Source organism: Lissotriton vulgaris, chromosome 1_1 (assembly GCF_964263255.1).
Source record: "Lissotriton vulgaris chromosome 1_1, aLisVul1.2, whole genome shotgun sequence".
NCBI classification, from domain to species: Eukaryota; Metazoa; Chordata; class Amphibia; order Caudata; family Salamandridae; genus Lissotriton; species Lissotriton vulgaris.
In genome coordinates, this window is record NC_141685.1 from 962323619 (window position 1) to 962333321 (window position 9703).

Consider the following 9703-nt stretch of genomic DNA (forward strand, 5'->3'; position numbering starts at 1 on the left):
GGCAAACATCCCTTAACTGGCTCATTGTGTCACACTGACTGACGTTAACCACACATAAGAGAGTCCAGATGAGGTGTACACGTTAGGAGGTACCTGGACAGAGCAGAATATTGTTAGCGTGAAGGCCCCTGAGCTGGTGTTTTTTCCTTTCATCAGCAATGCTGATAAATGGGCTAGTGTTATGTGCTCCACCTAGTTGTTTGATACAGCTATATATGTGACCATAATTTGTGTATTTATTACTTTATAAAATTCATTTTTGGATATATCAAGGCTTTTAATTTAACCTTGATTACAAATAAATACTGAATCGATCCCTCTGTGCCTCTTTGTATTTATATACATCTTTTTGATGTCATGTGCTCATGTACATGAGGGTAATTTGGGCACAATCCCCCCTTTCTTTTCTAGTGTTAGCAGTAATGTCATTAGTGTTGTATTTAAAAGAAGTAATATTAGTAGTATTTATGTTTCTAAAGGTAGGAAAACTAAGCTATTTGTATAACTCTTAGTGATCAATGCTATCATCAGTATTAATTTTGCATCAGTATGGGTAACACAGCTGTAACTACCATTATTATTACGGTAACACTATTTAATAATAGCGGCAGCTGTGAGAATAGCACTGTTCAGTTATTATTACTACTATTGTATTGGTAGCATTAGTACTGTTAGGGTTTGTTTCACTATTAAGGTTATTATTATTGCTCCTCCTACCACTACAATCAGTGTAACCAGTTATTGTGTTCAGTGAACGCTTTTAAGGCTTTCAGGCAAATAGATGTTGTCGACAATGCAATATACCTATCACTAGTAACTGTGTTTTACGTATTACGGTTAGTAGCATTGATCATTTGATTATTTGCATTAGCATTTTTATTAAACATGTTATTGGCAATATCTGCATTATTGGTAGTATTAGGCTAAGGTTTAGTATTTATTGCAGTATTTGTATTCATATTATTAGTATTGTAAGTGTGGCTATAATTGTGGTTTCTTTATGTAGGTATCTTGTAGTGCTCCACCATGTAACCTTACAGCCACTTTACAACAGTTGTAGACACCAAAAGCTTGCAGAGATGCCCAAGAAACAGTACCAGACAGCCCTAGTGAGCTAAATCAATTATCTTATAGTATTAGTAGCATTATTATGAGCAACATTAGCAATAGTGCCAATATAGTTAATATAACAAATAGTATAATGTCACCAGTATTGTATTTACCATTCATGTTATTATTACAATTGTTATTGTTGTTGATATTATTATTATTATTATCATTAGTAGTAGTAGTATAATCATTTTCTGATGGACTGCTTATATGTACAGTGATGATCAGCGGGTGATGGGGCTATAATAATAAAACATAAAGAAAAAGATTATAGAAATTTGGCATATTTACACTCTGGGGCACATCCCAGTCAAGTGATTGATTAAAGTATAATGGAAAGTAGGGTGTTGGGCGGGATGGAGAAAACGGTGTATCGTCTGTTTGGCTTTTGCAAAAGGTAAGTACTCAAGCTAGCTAGCCAATCTACAGAATAGGATAGTTATGTATAAGATTACGTATTATCCTGCAAGGGGGAGCATGTCAGATAATTGTGCCAAAGTGTTGTACTCTCATTAATTTGGAGAATACGCATAAGGGACTGGATGATATCAAGCAGGAAGTAAGCAAGCTGTATGAGGTGTCAGCGCCAGGACTGTAGGAAAAGTTAGTGGTTGGTTAGGAAGCTGGGGTACTTACCTTTGAGAAACAGATTTTGTAGTGATTGGAGGACGAACAGCTAGTATGGTGATTACGCCTGTGTGCCGTATAAAGTTTTGTGTTAAGAAAACAGGCACAACTATAGAGGAAACAGAAAGGACAGCAATAAAGCAAATGCTGGCAATGCAGGAGCAAGAAAGGACAGAACAAGAGGAGATGAATGTGTTGATGAGTAAATGAATGATCCTTTCCCCTAAATCAATTGACTTTTAAATGGGTGATCCTTGCCCTGAAATCAAATGAGGGAGGGTGAAGGAAAAAACAAAGCTATTGCGGTGTGGGCTTTGCACCTTGAGCTACAGCAGGAGAGCAGTGGTACATGTGGTTGTTGGCAAGGATCAGAACAGTAGCTTTGCATGCTTCAAGGAGGCATTATGCAAGGCTGAGTAGAAGTTGAGATTGGTGCTCGAACAATAGTCTTGTGAGAAATAGGGAAGCAAGTGGGCTTGCGGTTTAACTAAGCTGCAAGCTTGTAACCTAGGAGAGGGGTTCAGGTAATCCCTACTAGAACTTGGTCAGTAGGATGACACAGTCATAACATACAAATTGAAACCCAAATATGGACAGAATGTGTGTTTTCATGCTGGTGTAAACTGCCCCATTCTCTGAGCAATACATATAATCAATATGACACTTGATTGGCGTGTGAACAGCGCCAGTTACAATAATGCTTAGCTTACAAATTATTGAGGCAGGATTGCACCTGATTGACTACGTAATGACCACATGTTACATAGTTGAGAGTGTATAAGAAAGTAATCAGTTGAGGACTCGAGAGTTGCTTGGAACTCTTTTCTGGACGCTCTCAATAATCATTGCTGTTCCACTAAATACTTTAAGCCGATACCAGAAGTCTACTGCAATTTAGTCAGATGGAGAAGACTGTGTTTTCTTCGACACAGGTAAGGCAGAGTTTTAAGGCTGTAGATATGGGAATAAACATGAACAGGTCAACAAAGTTATCTAGGAAGCCAACCCTCAGGGCCTTGGCCTTCACCTCAGAGTTTTTTTACATCTTAAAGGAGGTGGGTTTGTAGAAAATGTGATTGAGGGGCCTTACTTTCCCACTAAAAGGAGTCAACCTGGCTGTTCTAATTTTATGGCACTCCAAGCGGAGTTACTATTCATGATTTTTCTTATTCAATACATACGCTTATATAGCGCTGACGTAGCCACATGGGCAGCTGAGCACTTTACATGTAACAACAGAATGCTTCAAAACAGAATAAAAAGGGCAGGCTGCGCGAAAACTAATATTCTTTGATCTTCAGGTGTTACTTGAAAAGTTGAGTGTTTGTCCTTTGCTGAAGGCTAGGAAGTTTGTGTTATGATTGAGTTTTTTGGATGCCAGTCCAGGAGCTGGGACCTTGGCCTACGAAGGCTTAGTTGTGAGCTAATCATGTGATGGTCTTAGTGGCTTCTAAAAATATTTTTTAAGCTATTAAAGATGGATTCGACATGTCTTTAGTCTCCCCTCTGTAAATGTCCAAGTCCAATGAGCATGGCTGTTGTAAGAGCTCAACCAGCTCTGGACTACACAATTGTACACCCCTCTGCCATGCCACAGACCTATCAGTGGTCCACTTTTAATACTGAACGTTGTGCCTGTCACTCGACTGACTCTACCCCTAACACATGGCCCATTAAGAGGCACCACCCAATAATCGACGGTCCATAGCGGCCAGCTTGCCTTCATTCCTACGCAGTGTGTGAATTGGAAATGCAAAAGCTCTGGTATTCCCGATCCAGGGGTACCTGTTTGCTAATGAGAAGTGCTGTTACTCTCACCTTAAAAGTTTTGATCCCATTTTGGGAAGTGCAGGTACTCTTCCTCTCAAATTGGAAAGTGCAGAAACTGAGTATCTGTCAGTATCGGCCCATTTAAAGTACTGGCCCTAGACTCAATACTCCACAGTCCTTGACACTCATCAGTGAAACTCTCCCTCGTGCAGCTGGCAAACCAAAAGCCTCCTGCTGTCAGATCCCTTACAACCACCACTCTGCAGTGCTAATTAAATAAAAGGCGTTTTTCCTGTTTAATGATCTCTGTCCAGCGCTCTCTGGTGGCCTGTGAAGCATGTCTTAGTGGGTACCAGATAGAAAAATATTATTAAATGAATAGATAAAATTGGCAAGAAAGCAACACTTTCTCTCCTGCTAGGGTTACCACCTGGAAGCTTTTTAGTGGCAAGATCTGTATGTTAAATGTTTAATCTCAAAGCTGTTTAAAAAAATAGGGAAATCACCTAAAGCCACTTCTCCCTTATCGGTACATATTTAAAAAAGCTAATACAAGACGAAATGCGTACTAGAGCCAAATAAATGGGTTGTGATTGCAAGCATCATGCCCTGGCCCTTACAGAATTTTAAAATAGATATATTTTTCTCTGGGAACGATGGTAAGTCTACCTGGAGACGTGAATTGTATCTGCCGAAAAAGACATAGAACCATGGATTGACATTTCCATTAAATGCAGATCTCTGGTGCTCACCTCTGACACATCATTTCCCACCAGGATGTCGAATTTGAGAGGACATCGAAACAGTGGGTAGGGAAGAGCGGTCTTTGATTTGAAGGGCGGGAAACTCTTACTCCCCGAAGAGGGCTGCTAGGGCTTTAGGGTATGAAGCGCCTTTAGGCTTGAAGGAGTCGAGGGAAGTTTGGAGGTAACTGGGGTTAGTTAGGACAGGGTCTCTCAACACTGTGACACCGTATCTATCTTCACCTTTATGCATGGTACCACACTGATGAGGCACGACTGGGCAGAAACAAGGCTGGCACTTTCATAAGGTGATGTAGGGCGGGAAGCAGGCACGGCTGCCAGGGCTAGGTATAGGCGCTGGAAAGAGAGCTACGGGCGGTGCTGCTGCACCCCAAAAATAACTATGCTGGAGTTCACAAGGCGAATGAGCATTAACCATGTCTTTACATTTAGTTTTTATCTTGTCACATTTGCTGTGAGTTCAAAGACAGACATCAAATGTCAGGCTGTGTCTTCCGATAATTCTCTGCTTATTCTTTAACATGGAGACTGGTGTTTACCTTGTACTATTCTTTCTCTCACTGCAAAGTGTGAGGATTTTGTAAAGTGAACTATGACACAATCCAGCTTGTTTGAAAGAAAAGGCTGTAGCATATCGTTTTCTAATAAAACACAGCAACATTTAAATACCTATAAATTAACTTCTGCCAGAAGGTATAAAATGGAACCTTTGGTGAGTCCTAAAATGACTGCGATGGGTAGAGAAGTGAGGTGAGCGGAAGCCATCTGGCTGGTGGTCCTTTTCTGCTGTCACTTTATATGGGACATAAACGCAGTCTTGGGCGGCTGCTAGAAGACAGCGCAACAGCAGCCAAGTTAGCCGCGCCACGGGTGTGCCTGGCTAGAGGCGACCTTTGCACTTCTAAACATGTGACGGACCCGTTGTCACCTATGATTAAAAACGTAGGATCATGGAAAGTCATTACTCGACAACCTTTGTCCTCGCATATCTCTTCCAGCCTGGCCCCACCCTAGACATCCTGCAGGGCCGGCACCGGCTGGGATTACAGGGCTTGGCAGGCTGTTCTCTGCACACAGGTGGCCCTCACGGCTGATGTCCTAAACTCGAGTCTCTGTATGCCAGCTCTTATCAAGTCTTCGCTCACTGACGTCACCTTCTCCATCAGGCCCCTATTCCAGTCCCTCAACCCAGCAAACAGGTAGTGCCCTGAGCCCTAGCTTCTCGCTCCGTGCTGCAGGTGGCAATGCCAAGCGTCTGCTAGTGTCACGTTTTCCTGGCGCGGTCTCGTGTGCACGTCAGCATATGTGGGATACTGACTTCCTGGCCAGTACAGCTCATCATTAAATTAGCCTTACAGGTCTCAGAGCAACTTCTGTCCAAACATGGGCAGCTTTTTTCGTCTTTTTCTGTTAGAAGAAGGTTATTCAGCCTGTTAGATCACTGCCCTGTTAATGCAACTTTGGCTCCAGGATTGATGATTGAGCTGCTCTGGGTTTCTTGCGCTAGAGACATCTATTCAGTTTTATTTTCGAAGAATTTGTGTTTCCTGAGAAGGGTTCAGACAATTTTGAACCTGGGCCTGCAGTCGAGCCCCTGCTTATATTAATCCTGGTCTTAACCCAGAGTCTGGAGACTCCTTTTACGGCATTTTAGAAGAGTCTTGACTGCAGATCAGCTGGAGTTTTCTGTAACCCGTTTAGTCTTTAGCCAAAGGACCACAAACGCACCTATTTCCATGGATTGTGCTCCTATTATTCGTATTAATAGGTGGCCATTTTGAGTGCAGTACCTACTCCTTGACACCAAGGGTCTAAGCAGGGGCTTCGGTTCAGAGATCTGGCATGCGCTTTACTGGGAGTCTGGAGAAGAAAACATCTTACCAAGGCTTGAGGCGGGAAACGACCAAGAAGTGCTGCCCGGCTTACAACCCTGGGTGAGGAAGTGACGCCAAAGCAGACTGAGGCAAAACTGAGGTTTGAGTGAGAATACTGGACAGTGAACGATCAGATTCAGAAAAATAGCTGACGAAAGCACAGCGATGAAGGAGACACACTCACCTCGGAGAAAGGACCTGGAGCCAAGATGCAGCAGAAAGCAACTAACAGAGATGGAAAGGGGATGAGGCAGAGAACTGTGCCAGGGTGATTGTGACGCCGGGGCCTGTCTGTTCTGTGATGTAACCCGTGACAACACGGCCTGACTGTTCTGTGATGTAAGCAGTGACGACAGGGCCTGTTCGTTCTGTGATGTAAGCAGTGACGACGGGGCCTGTCCGTTCTGTGATGTAAGCAGTGACAACAGGGTCTGTCCGTTCTGTGATGTAAGCAGTGATGACAGGGCCTGTCTGTTCTGTGATGTAACCAGTGACGAAAGAGCCTGTCTGTCCTGTGATGCAAGCAGTGACACCGGGGCCTGTCTGTTCTGTGATGTAACCGGTGATATAAGGGCTTGTCTGTTCTGTGATGTAACCAGTGACGACAGAGCCTGTCTGTACTGTGATGTAAGCAGTGACACCGGGGCCTGTCTGTTCTGTGATGTAACCCGTGACAACACGGCCTGACTGTTCTGTGATGTAACCAGTGACGACAGGGCCTGTCCGTTCTGTGATGTAACCAGTGACGACAGGGCCTGTCTGTTCTGTGATGTAACCAGTGACGAAAGAGCCTGTCTGTACTGTGATGCAAGCAGTGACACCGGGGCCTGTCTGTTCTGTGATGTAACCGGTGACACCAGGGCCTGTCTGTCCTGTGATGCAAGCAGTGACACCGGGGCCTGTCTGTTCTGTGATGTAACCGGTGATACAAGGGCCTGTCTGTTCTGTGATGTAACCAGTGACGACAGAGCCTGTCTGTACTGTGATGTAACCGGTGACGACTTGGCCCCTCTGTTCTGGGATGTAACCGGTGACACCAGGGCCTGCCTGTCCGGTGATGTAACCAGTGACGACAGAGCCTGTCTGTACTGTGATGTAAGCAGTGACGCCAGGGTCTGTCCGTTCTGTGATGTAAGCAGTGACGACAGGGCCTGCCTTTTCCGTCAAGTAACCGGTGACAACAGGGCCTGTCTGTTCTGTGAAGTAACCGGTGACAACAGGGCCTGTCTGTTCTGTGAGATGTATCCAGTGACACCGGGGCCTGTCTGTTCTGTGATGTAACAGGTGACGCCAGGGCCTGTCTGTTCTGTGATCAGTTGACTGGGGTGAGTGTTTGGTTTGCTCAAACGCTCCGTCCATCATCCCCTTTTGTATCGATTTGTTCGCCCTAAGTTGGCAGGGTATGCTCAGACGTGAGTCCCTTGCTCACTTGGCCACTGGATTCAAGATAGCCTGGCTGATGAGGATTATGAATCCGAAACCGGTCCCAGGATGCTTGTTTCCAGTCCAGGGTAGACATGTCTTGGCAGTTCGGGCTGGACTGTTCCCATGAGGCACAGGGTCAGACTGATTTGCATATGGCCATGTCTGAACTGGGGTGGCTGAGTGAGCTAAAGAATGGTGATGGATTAAACCCAGATCAGTTGACTGGGGGTGAGTGTTTGATTTGCTCAAACGCTCCATCCATTATCCCCTTTTGTATCGCTTTGTTCTGTGATGTTAGCAGTGACAACAGGGCCTGTCCGTTCTGTAATGTAACCGGTGACACCAGGGCCTGTCTGTCCTGTGATGTAACCGGTGACGTCGGTGCCTATCTGTTCCGTGATGTAACCAGTAACACCAGGGCCTGTCTGTCCTGCGATGTAACCAGTGACACCGGGGCGTGTCTGTTCTGTGATGTAACCAGTGACGACAGGGCTTGTCTGTTCTGTGAAGTAACCGGTGACGACAGGGCCTGTCTGTTCTGTGATGTAACCAGTGACGACAGGGCCTGTCTGTTCTGTGATGTGAACAGAGCATCTCTGTTCTGTGATGTAACCGGTGACGACTTGGCCTGTCTGTTCTGGGATGTAACCGGTGACACCAGGGCCTGTCTGTCCTGTGATGTAACCAGTGACGCCGGGGCCTGTCTGTTCTGTGATGTAACCGGTGACGCCAGGGCCTGTCTGTCCTTTGATGTAACCGGTGACGCCGGTGCCTGTCCATTCTGTGATGTAATTGGTGACGCCAGGGCCTGCCTGTCCTGTGAAGTAACCTTAGACGCTGAGGCCTGTCCGTTCTGTGATGTAACTGGTGACGCCAGGACCTGTCTGTCCTGTGATGTAACCAGTGACGCCAGGGCCTGTCTGTCCTGTGATGTAACCAGTAACGCCGGGGCCTGTCTGTTCTGTGATGTAATCGGTAACCCCAACGCCTGTCTGTCCTGTGATGTAACCATAGACGCTGGAGCCTGTCCTTTCTGTGATGTAACCAGTGACACCAGGGCCTGTTTGTTCTGTGATGTAACCATTGACGCCATGACCTGTCCGTTCCATTATGTAACTAGTGATGGCAGGGCTTGTTTGTCCTGAGCAGGTACAGCACAAATGCCGAAATCCAATCAGAGACTCTAGCGATGGGGAATGCACAAAGTAGTGAGGTATGGAGCAGTTAAACACTGCACCATAATGTAGTAATATTGAAAAAGGGAGCTGAAGAAGGGGAAATTGTAATTTGGGGAGCAAAGATAACAGAGACTATGATGGATAAAACAAGGTACACGAGAACTGGTTAAAGGAGCAAATGTGGGGGGCGGGTCCTAGGGGTGTGCCCGTTAACTGTCGATTGCAGCTGCATGCTCCAGAATGGGTGAAATTGTATAACCAACAATGCTTCAAATGCACTATTGAATACCATAAAGCATAAACACAAACAAAAAGTATTTCTTTAAGGTGTTATTAAAAAACACGAGAACTGACAACGCATTCAAAAATCAAATAGTGGCCAGTGCCAATGCAACATAGAAACATGGGGTGTCGGTCATTTTTAAAGCTTCATGCAATTTCTTAAAACAAACAGTTTTAACCAATACAAGGTAATCCCTCCATTCAATATTTCCATTAATTAATTTTAATACTAGCAGCCCGTCCCGACCTTGTCCGGGAGCAACAGGCTTCCCCGACCCCCACCCGCCCCGACATTGTCTAGCAGCCCGGGCCCCCGCCCGGCCCGTCCCCCGCCTGCCCCGACCCCCACCTGCCCCGACCCCCGCCTGCCCCGACATGGGTCTCCTTACCTCAGCCGCCGCTCCTCCCGCCTGTCCGCTGCTCGCACCGCCGCTGGCCTGTCCGCTGCTCCTCACGTCTCCGCTCCTCCCCCACGCCATGTCCGCCGCTCCCTTACCTCAGCCGCCGCTCCTCCAGCCTGTCTGCTGCTCGCACCGCCGCTGGCCTGTCCGCTGCTCCTCACATCACCGCTCCTCCCTAGCGCCATATCCGCCGCTCCTCGTTGCGCTCCTGGATGCTGCTCCTCCCCGCGCTCCTGACGTGAGCATGCATGTCGCGGCCGGCGCTACTTCGG

At 46.1% G+C, this 9703-nt stretch overlaps 1 protein-coding gene across 1 annotated transcript in view; it reads right to left on the reverse strand.

Annotated features, from left to right (window-relative positions):
- The window catches only part of MYO1A (myosin IA), a 359821-nt gene that overhangs the window by 263041 nt on the left and 87077 nt on the right, over positions 1-9703 (reverse strand). The window lies entirely within an intron of this gene.